The sequence below is a fragment of the Anomaloglossus baeobatrachus genome, chromosome 2 (genome assembly GCF_048569485.1).
Source record: "Anomaloglossus baeobatrachus isolate aAnoBae1 chromosome 2, aAnoBae1.hap1, whole genome shotgun sequence".
Lineage (NCBI taxonomy): Eukaryota > Metazoa > Chordata > Amphibia > Anura > Aromobatidae > Anomaloglossus > Anomaloglossus baeobatrachus.
This window is the reverse complement of record NC_134354.1, coordinates 365203020-365225384: the sequence shown is the minus strand read 5'-3', so window position 1 is coordinate 365225384 and position 22365 is coordinate 365203020.

Below are 22365 nucleotides of genomic sequence, written 5' to 3'. Positions count from 1 at the left end.
TGACCCTGTCACACAGTGTCAAACACAGCGATGTGTCCTGCCCAGCAGGACATCGCCTTTGAAGAAAATGACCTGGACCATTCAGCAACGACTAGAGATCTCACAGCAGGGGCCTGATCGCTGGTAAGTGTCACACATAACGAGATCGCTAACAGGATCGCTACTGCGTCACCAAAACGGTGACTCAGCTGCGATCTCGCTAGCGATCTCGTTATGTGTGACAGTACCTTAAGCCTGGGTTCCCCCTGTGGTCCAGTGGGTCTACTTTCACTCGCCACCTCATACCCAGTGGTGAGCGTAACAAAGAGTTAACGTTAACCTGGTAAAGAGGCTGTTTAGGAGCCTTTTTTAAAATTCGGTGGTCTATGGTGGAACTTTGTCAGTCTTGGCTCTGTGGGGAATACTGGCTACATAGGACAAATTTGTTAAACTTCTTGCTCGGTGATGGAAGTCTGGCAATTTAGGCTGTGTGGGGCAACTGTTTAAAGAGGATATATTGTGGCTTAGATTTGAAATGAACACTCTTTGGCAATCTTGACTGTGTGGGTGAACTGGGAATACAGGCTATACAGGGGAAATTGGTTAACCCATTCACCCCCGGGCAATCTTCCGTTTTTCATTTTCATTTTTTCCTCCCCTTCTTCAGAGAGCCATAACTTTTTTTTAGTTTTCTATTAATGTTGCTATATGAGGGCTTATTGTTTGCGGGATGAGTTTTACTTTTGAAAGAAATCATTTGTTTTACCATACAGTGTAATGGAAACTGGAAAATATATTCCAAATGCGATGAAATTGCAAAAAAAGTGCAATTGCATGATAGTTTTGGGGTCTTTTATTCCCTGTGTTCACTATATGGTAAAACTGATGTGTCAGTATGATGTCTCACGTCGGTTTGAGATCGTAGATACCAAACACGTATACTTTTACTTTATGTAAGGGGTTAAAAAATTCAGAAGTTTGTCCAAAAAAAGAGTAGCGCTTTTGTCGCCATTTTAAGAGACCCGTAGCGTTCTCATTTTTCGGGATCTGGGGCTGAATGATAGCTTATTTTTTCCACCTTGAGCTGACGTTTTTATTGATACTATATTTGCGCAGATGCTATGTTTTGATCGCCTGTTATTGCATTTTAAAAATATTTGCAGCAACCAAAAAGCATCATTTTGTCATTTGGAATTCTTTTCTTGCCACGCCGTGTACCGATCAAATTAATTGATGTTATCTTTTTATAGATCTGGCATTTCTGAACTCAGCGATACTAAATATGTGTATATTTTTTATTTTTTTAACTGTTTTATTTTCAATTGGGTGAAAGGAGGGTGATTTGAACTTTTATTTTTTTTTATTTTTTCATATTATTAAAAACTTTTTTTTAACATTTTTTATTTATTTATAAGTCCCCGTTGGATGTTAATTTCTGCTGATCAGAGCAGCATCGCTCTGATCAGCAGAAATGCAGCATTCCTGTGAGTGCCAATGCTCTGTCAGCTCTCACAGGAAGTTCGTCATGGTAGTGTTAGGGGTCATAAGCTGATCCTGCATTACCATAGCAACACCAAGGTGCCCCGTGATTACATCACGGGGTCACCAATGGCGACAGCGAACAGCGTGGTCCCTGCCGTGGCCTTTTAAATTGTGCTGTCCGTATTTCACAACATGATCTAAAGGGTTAACAGGTGCAGGCGGATCTCCGATCCACCTGCGTCTGTTCGCCACACATCTCTGCTGATCAGATCAGCAGAGATGTGCTGAGATTACCACGGCCTGGCTGCCGGAGCCCGCATTAATAGGAGGGAGACGACCAAGGACGTACCAGTACATCCTTGGTCGTAAAGGGGTTAAGCTTATTGCTCTGTGGGGAAATCTAGCAATCTTGACTGTGTGGGTGAACTGGGGCTCTTTTTTAAATTGTTGGTCTGTGGAGGATCTCTGAAATTCATCTCTGTGCGGTAACTGTGAAAATTTAGTGTTTCTTCATTTACTTGCTTTGTAGCCATAATTACTAGGGTGACAGAAGCATTTTAAGTCCTTTACCTATCCACATTTGTTTGCCGGGTAATTAGCATGCTCTTACCCCCATTCATGTTCCTTTTGCAGCTCCCTAACCCTTGCTACAACGATTTTACAGCCCCGACCTTGGGCTCTCCATTGACATGTATGGGATTTGTTGTCTGGGGTCAAGTTTGGCGTCAAGTTCGCTCGCCGATCCTGATTTTTTTATTTCCCGTGCTGGTTCAGCGAACAGGAATATCCATTAATCATTTTATTCAACTTTTAACGAATGACCTTGCCAAACCATATGGACGGCTTCAGGCTACGTTCACACATCAGTTTTTGGTATCAGGCACAATCCGGCAAAAATGGATGTGCCTGATCCTTTTTTTTTTTCATGAATCCGGTCCGTCAAAAAAACGGATCTGGCGCATCTGTTTTTTTGCATCCGTTTTGTCAGTTTTTTTGCTGGATCATAGTTAGTTACATAGTTACTTAGGTTGAAAAAATACCTGGGTCCATCTAGTTCAATCTTCCTCCACCAGTTCTATATTTGGTCACTAAGTCATTTATAACCAACAATGTTTTGTGTACTGAGGAAATCATACAGCCCTTTTTTAAAAGCTATTATAGTGTCTGCCATTACTACCTCTTGTGGTAGGGCATTCCACAGTCTGACTGCTCTAACTGTAAAGAACCCTTTCCTATTTAGCTGTCGGAATCGCTTTTCTTCCACTCGCAGTGAGTGCCCCCTGGTCCTTAGTATTGTCTTTGGAAGAAATAAGTCATGTGCCAGTCCTTTATATTGACCACACATGTATTTATACATATAAATGAGATCTCCTCTGAGACGTCTTTTTCTAAGCTAAACATATCTAACTTTTTCAACCTCTCATCATATGGGAGGCCTTCCATTCCTTGTAGTAGTCTAGTTGCCCGCCTTTGAACTGACTCTAACTTCTGAATGTCCTTTTTAAAATGTGGAGCCCAAAACTGGATCCCATATTTCAGATGTGGCCTCACAAGTGATTTATAGAGGGGCAACAATACGTTGGGATCACGGGATATAATCTCTCTTTTTATACACCCTAAAATCTTGTTTGCTTTAGCAGCTGCTGCTTGACATTGAGTGCTGCTGCTCAGCTTATGTGTAATGAGAATACCCAAGTCCCTCTCCTGTTCTGTAGTCCCGAGTTTACTTCCATTTAATGTATATGCAGCTATAGGATTACTCCGTCCTAGGTGCATTACTTTACATTTATCAACATTAAATCTCATTTGCCAAGTATCTGCCTATTCTGACATCTTATCCAGATCTTTTTGTAATATTGTACTATCAAGGTCAGCTTTTAATATCCTACATAGTTTGGTGTCATCAGCAAAGACTGACACTTTACTATCAATCCCATCCACAAGGTCATTAATAAAGAGATTAAAAAGAATCGGTCCTAGCACAGATCCCTGCCACACCCCACTGCTGACTATAGCCCATTTAGAGAATGTACCATTTATGACTACTCTTTGTTTCCTATCTTTTAGCCAATTTCTTACGCAGTTGCATATAGTTTACCCTAGTCCTTGCTTTTGGAGCTTTAGTATAAGGCTATTATGTGGTACAGTATCAAATGCCTTCGCAAAGTCCAAATAAATCACATCAGCTGCATTACCAATATCCTAGGTTTGCACTTACCCCCTCATAGAACCCCAACAGATTGGTTAGACATGACTTATCTTTCATGAATCCATGCTGTTTGCCAGTTGTTATATTATTTTCTGCAATATATTTTTCCATGTCATCCCTTAAAATGCCCTCAAAAACTTTGCATACTACTGATGTACCCGATTATTATTATTAGCTGCCTTTTCAATTTGATCCAGCATTTTACCCTCTCTTTGTTCAGGTATGTTAGGAGGCTTATAGCAAACTACAATTAGCATTTTTCCATTATTCCCCTCCCCATGTACATTTACCCATACTGACTCTACATTGTTGCAGTTCCCCTCAATGTCATCATTGAACACAGGTTTTAGGTTAGATTTGATAAATATACACATCCCACCACCTTTTTTGTCTTTCCTGTCCTTCCTAAATGTAGTATAACCCTGTATGTTTGTCACCCAGTCATGGCTTTCATCCAGCCAGGTTTCCGTAATGCCCACCACATCATAATCCATGGTTGACATAAGAGTCTCCAATTCATTAATTTTGTTTGCAAGACTTCTTGCATTTGCCAATAGACATTTAATGCTATTAACACCTTTATTACTCCTAGCCTCCCTACGTTTCTTGCATGTCCCTTCCTTCCCATCCAATCCTTCATTGACCCCTACCGTCTCACTGTCTCTATCTGCTCTATCTATCCCCTTTTTTGCTCCACTACCCTCCCTCCCCCAGATCCTAGTTTAAAAGCTCCTCCATCCGTCTGACCATTTTCTCCCCCAGCACAGCTGCACCCTCCACATTGAGGTGCAGCCCGTCCCTACCGTAGAGCCTGTAGCCGACTGAGAAGTCGGCCCAGTTCTCCATGAACCCGAACCCTTCCTTCCTGCACCAATTTCTAAGCCACGTATTTATCTCCCTAAGCTCTCGCTGTCTTTCTAGTTTTTTTCAATAAATTGGAACATGCTCAGTTTAAAAAACGGATCTGGCGGCCGCATCCGTTTTTTGCCGCATCGTGCCGGATCCGGCTTCCATTGTAAATGATGCTGTATTGCGCCGGATCTGGCGCGATACGTTTTTTTTCAGAGACAAAAAACGTTCAATGAGACGTTCCATCCGGCCGCTGCATTGAGTAATTACGCCGGATCCGTCAAAAGCCGGATGCAACGCAAGGCCATCAGGCACAATCCGGCGCTATTACAAATCAATGGGGATAAAACGGATACGGCGCCGGATCCGTTTTATCCATTTTTTTCCGGATTGTGCCTGATGGGAAAAAAACTGATGTGTGAACGTAGCCTTAGGAAGATTGACCCTATTGACAGATTCTCAAAAAATCTTTCTGTTGCTCCACTATACTATACAACTCTTCATTTTTTTTTGTAAATATCTCCTTATGTCGGGGGTCTTCAAATCTGTGGCTCGCATGCGCACGATGTGTGTTTTGCAGCTGTGTGCATTAGCCATCAGCTACGAAGTGAGGATCTCCAGATGGTGACTTTTCTGAGTAGTCTGGTATAGAAGAGAAGATCTGAATGTGCATACACTAGCAGGGGGCAGTGGTAGGATAAAAATGGTAAACTGAGATAGGATTATACTGCCACTGCTTCTTGAAGCTAAATGTAAAAGTTCATTCAGTGTGTTTCATGCGAGAATATCAAAAGGGAGTAATGCGGGCTTTACACGAGACGACCGATCGTGCGATGCATCGTCGGGGTCACGGTTTTCGTGACGCACATCCGGCATCGTACACGATGTCGTCTTGTGTGACACCTCCTAGCGACGCAGTATCGCTCACAAATCGTGAGTCGTGTACTCATCGCTAGGTTTCATAAAATTGTTTAATTAAAATCGCGCCGGCTATGTGGAAGGAAGGAGGTGGGCGGGATGTTTACATCCCGCTGATCTCCGCCCCTCCGTTTCTATTGGCCGGCTGCCGTGTGACGTCGCTGTGACGCCGAACGTCCCTCCCACGTTCGTCGCCAACAGCGAGGTCATCCGGAAGGTAAGTGCGTGTGATGGTTGTGAAACGAGTTTGGGCGCCACGGACAGCGATTTGCCCGTGACGCAAAAACGACGGGGGCGGGTACGATCGTTCATACTATCGCACGATAGATCGACTCGTGTAAAGCAGGCTTAAGGCCTAAGACACACGGCATGAAAATCGGTGCGAGTGGAGTGCGATAAAAAAATCGCATTCCACTCGGACCAATATTAGCATTTGTGTCAGCTCACATGTGCGATTATTTTCTCAGCCCTAATCGGACCGAGAAAACAATCGCACCATGCTGCGATTGTAATGCGAGACTCTTTCTCTCGCACCCATTCAAGTGTATGGGGCGAGAGAAAAATCGCACTGTACTCGCGGTACACCGGTGTGCGCGTGCACAGCGAGAATGGCAATAGCTGACTATGGAGGAGAGAGGGAGATAAATCCCTCCCTCTCCTCCTCCATGCCGGGCCTGCCCCTCCTCAGAGCTGGCCCTCCCCCCGCAGCTGAGGTCCGCTCGCACGGTCGGACCTCAGTCGCAGGGACACTTGCATGAACACTCGGCTCTGCTGTACTGCCAGCGTGAGCCGAGTGTCATGTGGCCCCAGCCTAAAGTTCTGGATGTAAGTATACCGGGAGAGAGGGGGGGCGCTTAAAGGGGATGGAGGCTGATCTTGGTGTGTTTTCTGAGATTAAACTTTGGCTTAAGGGGGTTTTACAAGCAGCGATATCGCTAGCAATATCGCTGGTGAAAGCACCCGCCCCCGTCGGTTGTGCACCACGGACAAATCGTTGCTCGTGGCTCACAACATCGTTAGGAGCCGTCACACGGACTTACCTGCCTAGCGACATCACTGTTTCTTTTTAAGGGGGCGGTTCGTGAGCCGTCACAGCGGCGTCACTAAGCGGCCGCCCAATAGAAGCGGAGGGGCGGAGTTGAGCGGCCGTAACATGCCGCCCACCTCCTTTCTTCCTCATTGCCGGCGGCCGCAGGTAAGCTGCAGTTCATCGTTCCCGAGGTGTCACACGTAGCAATGTGTGCTGCCTCGGGAACGACGAACAACCTGCGTCCTCAACAATCAACGATTTTATGAAAATGAAAGACGTGTCAACGATCAACGATAAGGTGAGTATTTTTGATCATTAACAGCTGTTCGCTGGTGTCACACGCAATGATGTCGCTAACGATGCCGGATGTGCGTCACGGAATCCGTGACCCCGGCGATATATCGTTAGATATGTCGTTGCATGTGACGGGGCCTTTAGAAAAAACAAAGAAAATGGATTTGCACTACTGCAATATAATAGGGCATATATAGAAAAACAGAGGGAATTTTTGTGTCTAAACTGGCACTGGAACCACATCAATACTCAATATATCAGAAACATGTCCGCATATATTAAAAAACAATTTTTATTAAGTGAAAAAGTTTAAAAATCTTTAAAAACATAACACACAAAAAAAGGCAGTCCAGACATCCCAAAGGTCTCCATAATACAAAGCATAATGTGCACACAGGGAACAATCTGTCAAAAATAGCCAGGGTACAAAGGTGGATACTCAGAGTGGCACAGATCATATAGCTGAATCAGCATAAATTATCACAAATAACATGTGTACAAGAAACCTAGAGCATGCGCAAATAATATCCATTATTAATATAATACCTGTACAAGGAAATATAAAGAGATAAATAACCCTAGATCTCTGTAAAAAAAGGGGATCATAGTTGTTAGCTCATGCGCAATAACATGCTCCAGGCTGAAGCTTATTCTGCTGATTTTGCGTCCCGCATATTAGGGAGACCTTTGGGATGTCTGGACTGCCTTTTTTTGTGTGTTATGATTTTAAAATTTTTTAAACTTTTTCACTTAATAAAAATTGCTTTTTAATATATACGGACATGTTTCTGATATCTTGAGTATTGATGTGGTACCAGTGCCAGTTTAGACACAAAAATTCCCTCTGTGTTTTATTATGAAACTTCAGCTGTCATTATACCAGTAATGGAGGGCCCTGGGTGTTGATTCGGGGGTGGGGAGGTTAATAACTGTCATTCCTCAGTGTGGGAATTTGATCTGGTGACCTGTTGCTGTGTGGTCAGTTACTCTATCTGCTGGGCTAATACCTTTTTCTTCCCTGTTGAAATATTGTCTTTGTCTTCACATCTTGGTTCGGTTTCTAATTTCCCCGATGTGGTTTGCTCTATCACATCCTGGGTTGGGTTATATAGGTTCATCTTTCACTGCACTTCCTTGCTGCTTGTATCTCGAGGTTGACTTGTTCTAAAGAGTTCCAGCCCTTCATCTTGGGGGTTTACCTATTGGTAAACACCGCTTGAGTGCCTGCTGCGAGACAACTTGTTTTCCTTCCCAGCATCTATTCCTTCCTCCTTATATGCTCGATGTCGAGTGGCTGAGCGCCACTTATCCCTTTAAGAAGCTAAACGCGGACCGCGGGGGGTCGCGTAGCTATTTAGCATGCCGGAGTCTCGTTCTTTATCGGAATTAACCAGACAAATTGCTCCACCAACTAAGAAAAGCCATGCACCACCACCCACCACCACCACTCCTTATATGAATGTTTTTAGTTTTCTCACTTTGGGTTTTTGTATCCTCCTTTGCGCCTCTCTTTCCCCTTGTTGGCAGTGTGTGGCAGCCTCTCCTCTACACTGTGTGCAGAATTATTAGGCAAATGAGTATTTTGATCACATGATACTTTTTATACATGTTTTCCTACTCCAAGCTGTTTAGGCTTGAGAGCCAACTACCAATTAAGTAAATCAGGTGATGTGCATCTCTGTAATGAGGAGGGATGTGGTGTAATGACATCACACCCTATATAAGGTGTGCTTAATTATTAGGCAACTTCCTTACCTTTGGCAAAATTGGTCAGAAGAGATTTGACGAGCTCTGAAAAGTCCAAAATTGTGAGATGTCTTGCAGAGGGATGCAGCAGTCTTGAAATTGACAAACGTTTGAATCGTGATTACCGAACAATCAAGCATTTCATGGCAAATAACCAACAGGGTCGCAAGAAGTGTGTTGGGCAAAAAAGGCGCAAAATAACTGCCCATGAATTGAGGAAAATCAAGCGTGAAGCTGACAAGATGCCATTTGCCACCAGTTTTGCCATATTTCAGAGCTGCAACGTTACTGGAGTATCAAAAAGCATAAGGTGTGCCATACTCAGGGACATGGCCAAGGTAAGGAAGGCTGAAAAACAACCACTTTTGAACAAGAAACATAAGATAAAATGTCAAGACTGGGCCAAGAAATATCTTAAGACTGATTTTTCAAAGGTTTTATGGACTGATGAAATGAGAGTGACTCTTGATGGGCCAGATGCTGGATCACTAAAGGGTAGAGCGCTCTACTCCGACTCAGACGCCAGCAAGATGGAGGTGGGGTACTGGTATGGGCTGGTATCATCAAAGATGAAGTTGAGGGACCTTTTCGGGTTGAGGATGGAGTTAAGCTCAACTCCCAGACCTACTGCCAGTTTCTGGAAGACAACTTATTAATTCTGTCTCTGTGCTCGTGCGCCGTGGCGGGCACTTCCGGGTTCATACACACGGCGGCCTCTAACATGCTGGTGCGCATCCTCCACTGACGTCAACGGGAGAATTCTCCCTGAGCAAGAGTACCGCCGGCTTGTGTGTGCGCACCCCCGGGTGCCTGTTACGGCTCATGCGCCAGTCTAGATGAATGTGATCCACCTGCAATTACCCCAATTATATCAACAACACATGTATCAACATAGATTTAAACAGACCTCAGTGATCTGTTAGATGCCTATCCCACTTTGCTGAAGAAGCTGCCTACGCGATACGCACGTGCAGGACGGGTTGGAATTGTACCATTGTGCCCGATCATAAGAATTTGGCTGTCTTTTTATGGGTAAGCTTTATGTATAGGACACTGAATTCCTTATTATTTAATGTACTTCTTTCAAATGTGCTGCCCATTAAACACTATGCGCTTTCTATCTTTGGCTAGACATAGTTATCTATGAATATTTACATCAAAGCACTTGATTAATATACAGAAGGCACCCTGATTTATTAACCACCTTTACAGTTATTATCGGGAACATGGTTACTACCCCACTTTAGGAGTCCCCCAATAACCACTGTTGTAATACAATGACAGATTTTTATATGTAACTTTGTAATTAATAAACTATTTGTGCATTTTGAATATAACACTCCTTGTGTGTGTGTTTTTCTGCACACATTTTTTCAAATAACTTATTCAAGCAGTGGTACAGGAAGAAGTCAGTATCGTTTAAAAAAATATGCTTTTCATGCAGGACAATGCTCCGTCACATGCATCCAACTACTCCACAGCGTGGCTAGCCAGTAAAGGTCTAAAAGATGAAAAAATAATGACATGGCCCCCTTGTTCACCTGATCTGAACCCCATAGAGAACCTGTGGTCCCTCATAAAATGTGAGATCTACAGGGAGGGAAAACAGTACACCTTTCGAAACAGTGTCTGGGAGACTGTGGTGGCTGCTGCACGCAATCTTGATTGTAAACAGATCAAGCAACTGACAGAATCTATGGATGGTAGGCTGTTGAGTGTCATCATAAAGAAAGGTGGCTATATTGGTCACTACATTTTTTTGGGTTTCGTTTTTGCATGTCAGAAATGTTTATTTCTAAATTTTGTGCAGTTATATTGGTTTACCTGGTGAAAATAAACAAGTGAGATGGGAATATATTTGGTTTTTATTAAGTTGCCTAATAATGCTGCACAGTAATAGTTACCCGCACAAACAGATATCCTCCTAAGATAGCCAAATCTAAAAAAAAACACTCCAACTTCCAAAAATATTAAACTTTGATATTTAAGAGTCTTTGGGTTGATTGAGAACATAGTTGTTGATCAATAATAAAAAAAAAATCCTCTAAAATACAACTTGCCTAATAATTCTGCACACAGTGTAGTCCTTCAGGAGGTACGTTAGAGCCCTCAACAGTCTTTTAGGGAATCAGATCCAAGGTGGTGTTGTTAGTTGTACAGCTAAAGTCTTACAAGTCTGTACAGTGACCATATGGGTTCAGACGGGTCTTGACCCTGTAGGTCTTTCTGCTTTTACACTACCCGTGTCTGTATATATATGTTCATAATAGTAACTATTTTTCAAAACTGAATGTGGCTCTCAAAATAAGAAAGTTTGGGGACCACTGCCTTGCTTTTGTGGTCTGACAGCATTCTCTACAAATGATGAGCTAAATCAGGAATCTGAAACTTAGCCAGGTAAATGGGCTGTACATAGAAATAAGTTTGAATTTGATGGGCCTCATTCTTTATTTTTCCTTTACCGTTTTTCATACATTTTTGTTTTAATTATTTTGTTTTTTACCTCATTCAGTAATATTGTCTGACAATTGATCCCATATAGTAATTCTGGCCCTCATTCTATAATAAAGTCCTTAATCCTGTAATCATATCCTCTGTCCTGACCCCCTTCCTATAATAATGACCCCAATCCTATAATGTCACTAATCCTGGCTGCCTTCCTGTAATAATATCCGCCATCCTGTAATAACGTCCCCCATAGCTTAATAATGTTACCAATCCTTGACTCCTTTCTATAACCATGTCCACAATCTTGGACCCCTTCCTGTAATAATGTCCCCAATCTTGGCTCTCTTACTGTAATAAAGTCCCTCATCTTGTAATAATGTTCCACATCCTGCAATCATTCCATAGATTGTAAGCTTGTGAGCAGGGCCCTCATTCCTACTGTAGCTGCTAAACTATGTGTTACTTTGCTTTGTTTTTGTCCTCCACTTCATTATAAAGTGCTGTGGAATATGTTGGTGTTATATAAATATCCCCAATCCTAGACCCTTTCAGGTTATAAAGTCCCCTATCCTGTATTGAGGTCCCCAAAGTTGGTGTCATGCCCATGACTCACGTGGCTGGTAAATGGCGCTCTGCTCCACCTGCTGTCAGATCATCTTGGAAACACAAGCACTTCTACATCCTCCTGGTGCTGGAGAGTCTCAACCCAGCTGTAGTAAAGTGCGGTCAGACTCTGCAGGAGTGTAATCACCTGCCTACTGTGAGTGTTACTGCTCTGGCCAATCCACTGTCAGTAGTGGATATATAAGACAACTCCTCCCTTCACACTTTGCCCAAGCTTTGGAGCAAGTCAGTTTGTGTCTTGTTCCCTGTTCAGCTAAATTTCTGTTTGTCTCTCCTGATAACGACCCAGCTTGTGCATGTGTATATCCCGATCTCTTCCCTCCTTACCTTGGCTACATCTTTGGAACCTGTGCTCCTTGCATTGACCTTGGACCACCTGACTTCGTCACTGCCTGTGTCCTCGGTATTTCATAAGTCTGCTTTCAACTATCGGCTGGCGCTGTTGCATATCTGGGGACTTCTCTGCGAATGATACCTGGCAACTACCTGCAGCCCAGTTTATTCTCCCCATCAGAGGCTCTAGTGAGGACCAAGTAGTTGTTTAGCTATGCCCCTATAGGGTAAGCTAGGCCCGTGGTGCAGTGGGTTTTTACCAGCGTTACAGTAAGCTTGGGCCATGGACCCCACTGACAGATCTTAACCCGGTGATGCCAAGTTCAATGTACAAATCCTGAATGACAAAGTTTGTTCACAATATAAGCATCTGGACCAGCTGATGCAGGCAATCAGTGTTGTCTCTACCCAGCTGCAGAATTTAACCACTTCAATTTTCACCTTGTTGGGAGCCCCTGCAATGTGCGGCCATCCTCCCTCAGGTCTGGTTATTTCTTCCATGGAACCACCAAAGGCTCCAGTGTCTGGTGGCCCAGCTAAGCTTCAGCTGCCACATCCATCCTGGTATGATGGAGATTCCTGTAGCAATAAGTATATGCTGTATGGCCTCTAGAAGTCTCTCTTCTTGTATGTGTTCACAAGCAAGTGGGAACTCGCTGGTACTGGAGACAGAGTGCAGGCAGCAGAGAGAGATGCAATGGCTGACAATACCACCTAATAAAGAGCCTGAAGATCTGCACTGAGTGTGATTACTGAGAGACACAACAACAGAACATGGTGGCAGCTGGGCACAGAACCTTCATGTGACACACCTGCAAATCCTCAGAGCTTGTGTGTGAGACTGGGACTGTACAGAACATCATAGCAACTGTGAATACAGATTTCCTATCATTACTATAAGATGGAGACTGGTCTGAAGCCCCCTCAAAAACTGGATGTCTCATCATGTAATCTATCCCAGACATGGAGACACTGGAAAGAGGAGTTTACTCTCTATGTGGATCTGACAGTGGCCCCCAGTGATGACAAACGTAAAGTAAAGCTCTTTTATTACTTAATTGGGGAAAAAGGCAGAGAACTAGCCCAGACCTTACTGCCAGACACAGTCCACCTCGTCCTAGCAGAGATTATGGAGGCATTTGATAAGCACTGTGACCCCAAGAGAAATGAGACTGTGGAGAGATACAAGTTTTTCACAAGACAGCAGGCGGATGGTGAAAATGTAGACAGATATGTGACAGAGCTGAGGACATTGGCTGCAACATGTGTCTTTGGGGAAATCAGAGATGGCCTCATAAGAGACAGAATTGTATGTGGCATTATGGACACTCGCCTCAGAGAAAGGTTACTCAGAGACGAAGAGCTGACCTTAGACAGATGCATGCAAATCTGCAGGGCTGCAGAGCTGACAAAGCGCAGCCTGAAGATGATGGCAGGCACCAGTGATAATAATGATGCTGATGAGGTACATGCAGTATCTATGAAAGTAAAGACAAGACCAAGCTCCCCTATAAGCACGATCCACTGCAAATATTGTGGTAAGAGACATGAGAGAGACAAGACCAAGTGTGCAGCATATGGCGAAACCTTCAGGTTATGTGGCAAGAAGAATCATTTCTCAGCTGTCTGCAGGCTGGGAACAAGCAAACAGCATGGACAGGTCCACACTGTGACACCAGACACTGACAGTGCAGAGGACAATACATGGCTACAGCTGCAACCTGCAACAGAGAATGTCAATGTAATCAGGCAGCCAGTAGTCAAGGACGCCAAGCAGCTCTATGCAACCTTCCTGTTGGATGAGAAGCCCATTAGATTTCAGCTGGATTGTGGAGCAAGCTGTAATGTAATTCCAAGTGCTCTGCTGAACAAACAGGTTTCCATTGAGCCAACGGACAAGGTACTGGTGATGAACAACAAAAGTGTTCTGAAACCTATGGGGAGATGTAAGCTCAAAATACGGAACCCATGTAACAGGAAAAGTTACAGAGCTGAATTTACCGTGCTGCGTGGTGGGAACCATGTACCAATACTGGGAGTAAAAGCAGTGCAGGCAATGGACTTAATAAAAGTACAGTCGCAGAACATTATGTCTGTTGAAGTTTCCCAGGATATACCAAATCCCAAACTAAATTCAGAGCGCAATTCGGACTTTCAAAAAATAAAAATGGAGTATGCTGATTTATTTGAAGGTGATGGGTGTTTTGAAGGTAAATACAGGCTAGAAATTGATAAAACTGTGCAGCCTACCAGATTACCTACAAGAAGGGTGCCTGTAGCTTTAATGCAACCACTGAAAGTAGAGCTACAAGAGTTACAGAAAAGAGGCATGATAGAACCAGTCCAGAAGAGTACAGATTGGATAAGCAGTTTGGTCATAGTGCAGAAACCATCAGGCAAGTTAAGAATATGCATTGATCCGAAGCCACTCAACAAGGCGCTGAAAAGAAATCATTACCCGATGCCAACATTGGACGATGTTCTCCCAGATCTATCAAAGGCTAAAATATTTTCTGTATGTGATGTCAAAAATGGATTCTGGCATGTGGAACTGACTGAAGAATCAAGTTTGTTGACAACATTTTCTTCATCATTTGGACGCTATAAATGGCTGAGACTGCCCATGGGACTAAAACCTGCTCCGGAGATGTTCCAGCAGAAATTGATGCAGGCTTTGGAAGGACTTCCTGGAGTAAAAACAATAGCAGATGATATCCTTATAGTGGGAGAAGGCGAAGATATGGAATCTGCAATGAAGGATCATGATCAGAAGATGATACAATTTTTGGACCGATGTAGAGCAAAACAAATAAAGCTGAAGTTGGACAAATTCAAACTGAAAATGACAGAAGTTGCATATATTGGACATCTTCTGACCTCAAATGGTGTAAAAGTGGATCCAGAAAAGGTGAGAGCAATTCAAGATTTGCCAACCCCAACTGATGTGTGTGGAGTACAACGATTTCTGGGCATGGTAAATTATCGCTCCAAGTTTTGCAAGCATCTGTCAGATATGTGTGAGCCACTGAGACAGCTAACCCACAAAGCTGTGCTCTGGGAATGGACAGAAAACCAGGAAACTGCTTTCCGGTCAGTAAAGAAGGCTATTGCAGATGCAGCAACCCTGAAGTATTTCGACTCAGATCAAGAAGTGGTGGTACAATGTGATGCTTCAGAAAAAGGCCTTGGAGCTACACTAATGCAGAACAAACAGCCAATCACGTTTGCAAGCAGAGCCCTAACAACAACAGAGCAAGGATATGCTCAGATTGAGAAGGAGTTACTGGCTGTGGTATTTGGGATGGAGACGTTTCACCAGTACACCTATGGTCGACGAGTAACAGTGTAATCTGATCACAAGCCATTGGAGAGCATTACAAAGAAACCACTACTAAATGCCCCAAAGAGACTACAGCGCATGCTGTTACGACTTCAGAAATGCGATTTTGACATCTGTTACTGTCCAGGAAGAGACTTACTGATTGCAGATACTCTAAGCAGAGCATACCTACCAGTCACAAATGATGAGGAGAATGAAATTGAAACCATCAATATGTGTGACTAACTGGTGGTGTCAAAAGACAAGTTAAAGCAAATACAGACTTGTACAGAGAAGGATAAAATACTCCAGATCTTAAAGACTGTCATCTTGCAGGGCTGGCCAAAATACAAGCAGCATGTGCCTAGGGAAGTTTCTCCATTCTTCCACATAAGAGATGAACTGTCAGTGCAGCAAGGAATCATCTTTAAAGGAGACAGAGCTGTTATACCAGAAGCACTCAGAAGAGACATACTGGAAACACTGCACTCTTCACACTTAGGCAGGTAAGGATGTCTACGGCGAGCAAGAGAATCTATTTATTGGCCAAGAATGAATGACCACATTAAAAACTATATAGCACAATGTGAAATATGTGCATCCTGCAGTGATAAGCAACAAAAGCAAATAAAAAAAGTCCATGGAGCCTCTGTTAGGAGTCTCAACACAGAAACCAGCCAGATATCCCTCCGGGAAGGACCCAGCCAAGGGGTGGCTCTTTTTAGGAGACCACCATAACCACCATATTAAGTGGCCCTTTTAGTCAATATCCAACTTTTTGACAAGTCTAAAGATATGACAAGGGAAATACCAAGGCCAGGTATCCATCCACAGTCAGCTGTTTCGGGGTATTGCCCCTCATCAGTGTGGAGTAGGATTCTGGCCAGAGGCTTCATGGACTTTTTTGATTTGCATATTTCCCAGGGGGCAATGTACCTAGGATTTCACTGTCTTGAGCGCCCTCGCTGGCTGCCAGCAGTGTTTTCTCTGGCTGGTCTCCCCGAGATCAGTGATTATTTTGTCAAGCAACAAAAGGAGACAATGCAACCTCATGAAATTCTACAGAGGCCTTGGTCAAAAATTGGAACAGATGTGTTCACATGGAATGACAAAGAATACCTGATTACAGTGGACTATTTATCTAACTTTTGAGAGATTGATTTGTTGCAGGACACAAGGGCGAGAACAGTGATTAAAAAACTCAAGGCCCATTTTGCCAGGTACGGCATTCCGGATATCGTGTTCTCTGACAATGCTGCTCAGTTTACTTCAGAAGAGTTTAAAACTTTCAGCAAGAGATGGGAATTTGAACACCAGACGTCTTCTCCAAGACATCCACAGAGTAATGGCAAAGCAGAGTCCGCAGTAAAAACGGCCAAAAGACTCCTTAAAAAAGCAAAACAGGCACGTACTGATGTATATCTGTCTATACTGGATCATAGAAACACACCCACCCAAGGCATAGACAGCAGTCCGGCACAGAGGCTCATGAGTAGATGTACAAAGACACTCATACCAACCGCTAGTCATCTGTTAAAGCCAAAGTTGGTGGGAAACATCAAAGCTCAACTAAAGAAATATCAAGATAGGCAAGCTTTCTATTACAATAAATCTGCAAAGGAACTGCCAGATCTCCAGAGGAATGACAACATACGGCTGCAGCCAAGCAGCAAATACGACAAACACTGGCAAAAGGCAAAGGTTTTCCAGAAACTAGGACCTCGCTCCTACGAAATTGTAACAGAGACGGAAGAAGCCTAAGGTGAAATAGGAGATATTTGAGGAAAACACAAGAACAAGATGATTCCTGGCCTTTTGAACAATATCCTGATACCCAAGATAACGAGGCAGCAAGTCCAAGCCAAGTACCAACAGTGACTGCTGACCATCAGGGTGAGACTGTTAACCAGAGACAGGCAATATCAGAAGGCACATTACCAGAATCAGAACAACTACCAGAGGTGGACATTGACTCTTCTTATGTTACTAGGGCGGGCAGAATGGTCAGAAAGCCTGCGCACCTCAAGGATTATATCTAACTGTATATATTGTAATTCTCTTTTACTTGGTCAGATTAACTGTTGTGTTTAAGTTTGATTGTTCTTCTTGTTTAAAGAGAAATGATGTAGCAATATGTATATGCTGTATGGCCTCTAGGGGTCTCTCTTCTTGTATGTGTTCACAAGCAAGTGGGAACTCGCTGGTACTGGAGACAGAGTGCAGGCAGCAGAGAGAGATGCAATGGCTGACAATACCACCTAAGGCTATGTGCGCACGTGTGCGTATTACATGCAGTTACGCTGCGATCTGCAGCGCAGCGTAACTGCATGCGTCCTGCGTCCCCTGCACAGTCTATGGAGATTGTGCAGGAGCTGTGCGCACGTGGCATATTAGAACGCAGCGATTCGGCTGCTGCCCGAATCGCTGCGTTCTAAGAAGTGACATGTCACTTCTTCCGTGCGGTTTGCATGCTGTCTATAGGGAGAGGCAGCATGCAGAGCGCACGTTCTCTGCTGGCACCATGCGCTCCAGAACGGAGCTTTTCAGCTGCGCTCTGAAGCGCACCTTTTAGGTGCGGTGCAGAGCGCACACGTGCGCACATAGCCTTATAAAGAGCCTGAAGATCTGCACTGAGTGTGATTACTGAGAGACACAGCAAACAGAACAATTCCAAGGAGAGTTGCGGCTTTATTAACCAGTGCCAGAGCCTTCGCCTGGGCAAATCCCATTTGGGAGCGTAGAGGTCCAGAGGTCTACGACTTTGGGTGGTTTCTGGAGATGTTCTGTGTAGCAGTCAAGGCTCCAAGCCACACCTCCTTGTCTGCCTCATCCCTTCAGATTCTGAGACAGGACACACACTTCGTGGCTCAGTATGCTTTATGCTGTTGTACCCTAGCTGCAGAGCTGACTTGGAATGAAGAAGCCTTGGTGGTAACCTTCTGGTAGGGTCTGTCCAGCTGTATTAAGGATAAATTGTCAGTCAGAGATCTACTTTCTTCCATGGATGACCTGATACACTCGGCTTCTAGGATTGACCACCGTTTGCGCGAGTGTGGCCAGGAACAGTCTCAAGAAACTTTTGGTGTTCAAGAACAACCTACACAGGCGTCTACCTTCTTCCACCCCTTGCCCCCACAGAGAGCCCATCTTACCATAGAAGATACATACTGCGCCCCTAAATATTCCTGAAGGGCTTTTATGTCGGACAGGTTACAAAAATTAAAAAAAGGGGGCATAGGGGGGCGTACCGTTACACCCATGACTCGTGCGGCTGGTAAATGCCGCTTTGCTCCTCATAGTGTCAGATCGCCTTGTGAGTTGCTCCTGGCAACATATCCAGCATTGCTACATTTTCCTGTTGCTGGAGAGTCTCAACCCAGCTGTATGTAGTAAGCTGTGGTCAACCTCTGCAGGAGAGTAATCATCTGCCTAGTGTGAGTGTTCCTGCTCTGGCCAATCCACTGTCAGTAGTGGAGTTAAGCTTTGGTGCAATTTAATTTGTGTCTTGTTACTTGTCTGGCTGAATAACTGTTGATCTCTCCTGATACTGACCTGGCTTGTGAACACATATGTCCTCATCTCCCCGCTCCTTATCTCGGCTACATCATGTGAACTGAACCTGTACTAACTGCCCCAACCTTTTACAATTTGTATTTGTCTCTGCCTGTATCCTCGGTACTTCGTACGTCTGCATTGACCTATAAATCAACTGCCCTGCGAGTGGTACCTGGCGACTACCTGCACCCAAGCCTATCCTCACCACCAGGGGCTCTAGTGAAAACCAGGTAGTGACTTAGCTAAGCACCTCCAGAGTAAGCCGGCTTGTCACAGTGGGTCCTCACTCATCAGTGTTATACTTGGCCCCTTTCTTGTAATAATACCTTGTGATAAACATTTGTGTAGGCCCAATTCTTTTTTTGTAGATTTCACTTTTCATCTTCTGCTTTAAACACTGAAGGCAGAGTCAGCAGTTATATCGTTATTTACACAAGGTAACACATCTATTAAAAAGGTAGAAGTTTTTATTCAACATGAAAGTGACATGCCCGCGCTGGGGCCGTGGGGTTACTCGTTACCGGTTCCGTGACCCCGGCAGTGTCAGTTAAAAGAGAGAGTTTATAACAGTTATTCGTGATGCCACCTGTGGTATGCGGCAAGATAGGTGACGCAGCTTGACTGGTGCAGCTCTGCACAAGTAGAGCTGGGCCCTAGGGCAGATGGGAGTAGTAGTGGGTGATGGCGGGGGTACAGGGCCGGAGGTGCAGGCGAATAACGGAGCGACACAGGGATGCAGTCTCAAGGTTTTTACTCACTGTAGCAGGTTCCAAGTTAACACGACTAGTCAGTGACTGCCTTTGTAGTGCTGGGTTTCACAGTGATGGGCTCCAGTCGATCCCGGGTAATTCGGCGGTCAAGACCGTGCACCTTTCTTATGTACAGTACCTTGTGAAAGTATTCGGCCCCCTTGAATTTTTCAACCTTTTCCCACATTTCAGGCTTCAAACATAAAGATAAAAAATTTAATGTTATGGTGAAGAATCAACAACAAGTGGGACACAATTGTGAAGTTGAACGAAATTTATTGCTTATTTTAAACTTTTTAAAAAAATAAAAAACTGAAAAGTGGGGCGTGCAATATTATTCAGCCCCTTTTAGTTAATACTTTGTAGCGCCACCTTTTGCTGCGATCACAGCTTCAAGTCGCTTGGGGTATGTCTCTATCAGTTTTGCACATTGAGAGACTGAAATTCTTGCCCATTCTTCCTTTGCAAATAGCTCGAGCTGAATGAGGTTGGATGGAGAGCGTTTGTGAACAGCAGTTTTCAGCTCTTTCTACAGATTCTCGATTGGATTCAGGTCTGGACTGTGACTTGGCCATTCTAACACCTGGATACGTTTATTTGTTAACCATTTTATTGTAGATTTTGCTTTATGCTTGGGATCATTGTCTTGTTGGAAGACAAATCTCCTTCCCAGTATCAGGTCTTTTGCAGACTCCAAGAGGTTTTCTTCAAGAATGGTCCTCTATTTGGTTCCATCCATCTTCCCATCAATTTTAACCATCTTCCCTGTCCCTGCTTAAGAAAAGCAGGCCCAAACCATGATGCTGCCACCACCATGTTTGACAGTGGGGATGGTGTGTTCAGAGTGATGAGCTGTGTTGCTTTTACGCCAAACATATCATTTGGCATTGTGCCCAAATAGTTCGATTTTGGTTTCATCTGACCAGATCACCTTCTTCCACATGTTTGGTGTGTCTCCCAGGTGGCAAACTTTAAACACACTTTTTATGAATATCTTTGAGAAATGGCTTTCTCCTTGCCACTCTTCCATAAAGGCCAGATTTGTGCAGTGTACGACTGATTGTTGTCCTATGGACAGATTCTCCCACCTCAGCTGTAGATCTCTGCAGTTCACCCAGAGTGATCATGGGCCTCTTGGCTGCATCTGTGATCAGTCTTCTCCTTGTTTGAGATGAAAGTTTTGATGAACGGCCGGGTCTTTGATTTGCAGTGGTATGATACTCCTTCCAATTTAATATGATCGCTTGGACAGTGTTCCTTGGGATGTTTAAAGTTTTGGAAATCTTTTTGTAACCAAATCTGGTTTTAAACTTCTCTACAACAGTATCACGGACCTGCCTGTTGTGTTACTTGGTCTTCATGATGCTATCTGCGCTTTAAACAAAACACTGAGACTATCACAGAGCTGGTGCATTTATATGGAGACTAGATTACACACAGGTGGCTTATATTATCATCAGCAGTCATTTAGGACAACATTGGATCATTCAGAGATCCTCAATGAACTTCTGGAGTGAGTTTGCTGCACTGAAAGTAAAGGGGAAGAATAATAATGCACGCCTCACTTTTCAGTTATTTTTTATAAAAGTTTAAAAAAAGCAATGTGTGAACATACTTTTATAGGCCACAAGCTACTATAGGCCACAAGCTACTATAGGCCTGTGGCTTTCAAAATGTTTGTGTCCCAGTGCAATGACATCACTATATTGTGCCACCTGTGTAGACCTAAATTTGAGTCTTGTTTGCAAGACAGAAGAGTTCTTGATCTACTAAGAGACCAGATTAGGTAAATACAAACTTTTTTTTTTGCAGTATGTGCAGCAACACGGAGGGTATAATTGCAGGTCGGGAGGGTGGGGGGCTTTACTACTAAAGGTTGCATTATTACTGGAGGGGGCACTTGGGAGAGAGATTTTCACTTGGAGAGGTTTACAACTGAAGGGTGACAACCTGGGGTGATTATTACAGGGTGCACTCTGGGGCCATTACTGTTGAAGGGCACATTGAAGTAGCATTAATACTGAAGGCAGTTCTAATACTAATGCCTGCTTTACACGAGTCGATCTATCGTGCGATAGCACGAGCGATCGTACCCGCCCCCGTCGTTTTTGCGTCACGGGCAAATCGCTGCCTGTGGCGCACAAACTCGTTTAACCCCTGTCACACGTACTTACCTTCCGGACGACCTTGCTGTGGGCGACGAACGTCCACTTACTGAAGTGGGAGGGACGTTCGGCGTCACAGCGACGTCACACGGCAGCCGGCCAATAGAAGCGGAGGGGCGGAGATGAGCGGGATGTAACGATTTGTGAGCGATAGTGTGTCGCTCGGAGGTGTGACATGAGACGACGTTGTGCGCCGTGCCGGATGTGCGTCACGAAAACCGTGACCCCGACGACACATCGCACGATAGCTCGTCTCGTGTAAAGTAGGCATTACAGGGCACTCCGGGGGTTTTATTACAGACGGGAATCTCTGGGGGCATTATTATTCGAAGCTACACTCTGGGAGGAGGGGCATAATTACTGAAGGAAACATTATTAGTAAGTAATGTTTCTTCAGCTCTGTATACACCAAAGAATCAGGAAAAAAAAGAAAAAAATCACGGTATGGCTGCGCTGCTAGAGATGAAGATGATGGATTGGTTTTAAAGATTTTATTACAGATAACTGTGCCACAACGTGTTTCGGGGAGGCATATTCCCCCTTCCTCAGGTAGCAGTAATCATACAAACTGATATACCTTATATACATGAGATTAAAGGTTCCCACACCCCTTAATTAATTTAACACTTAATGTGATGAATGATTAAAAAACGATCGATCAATTG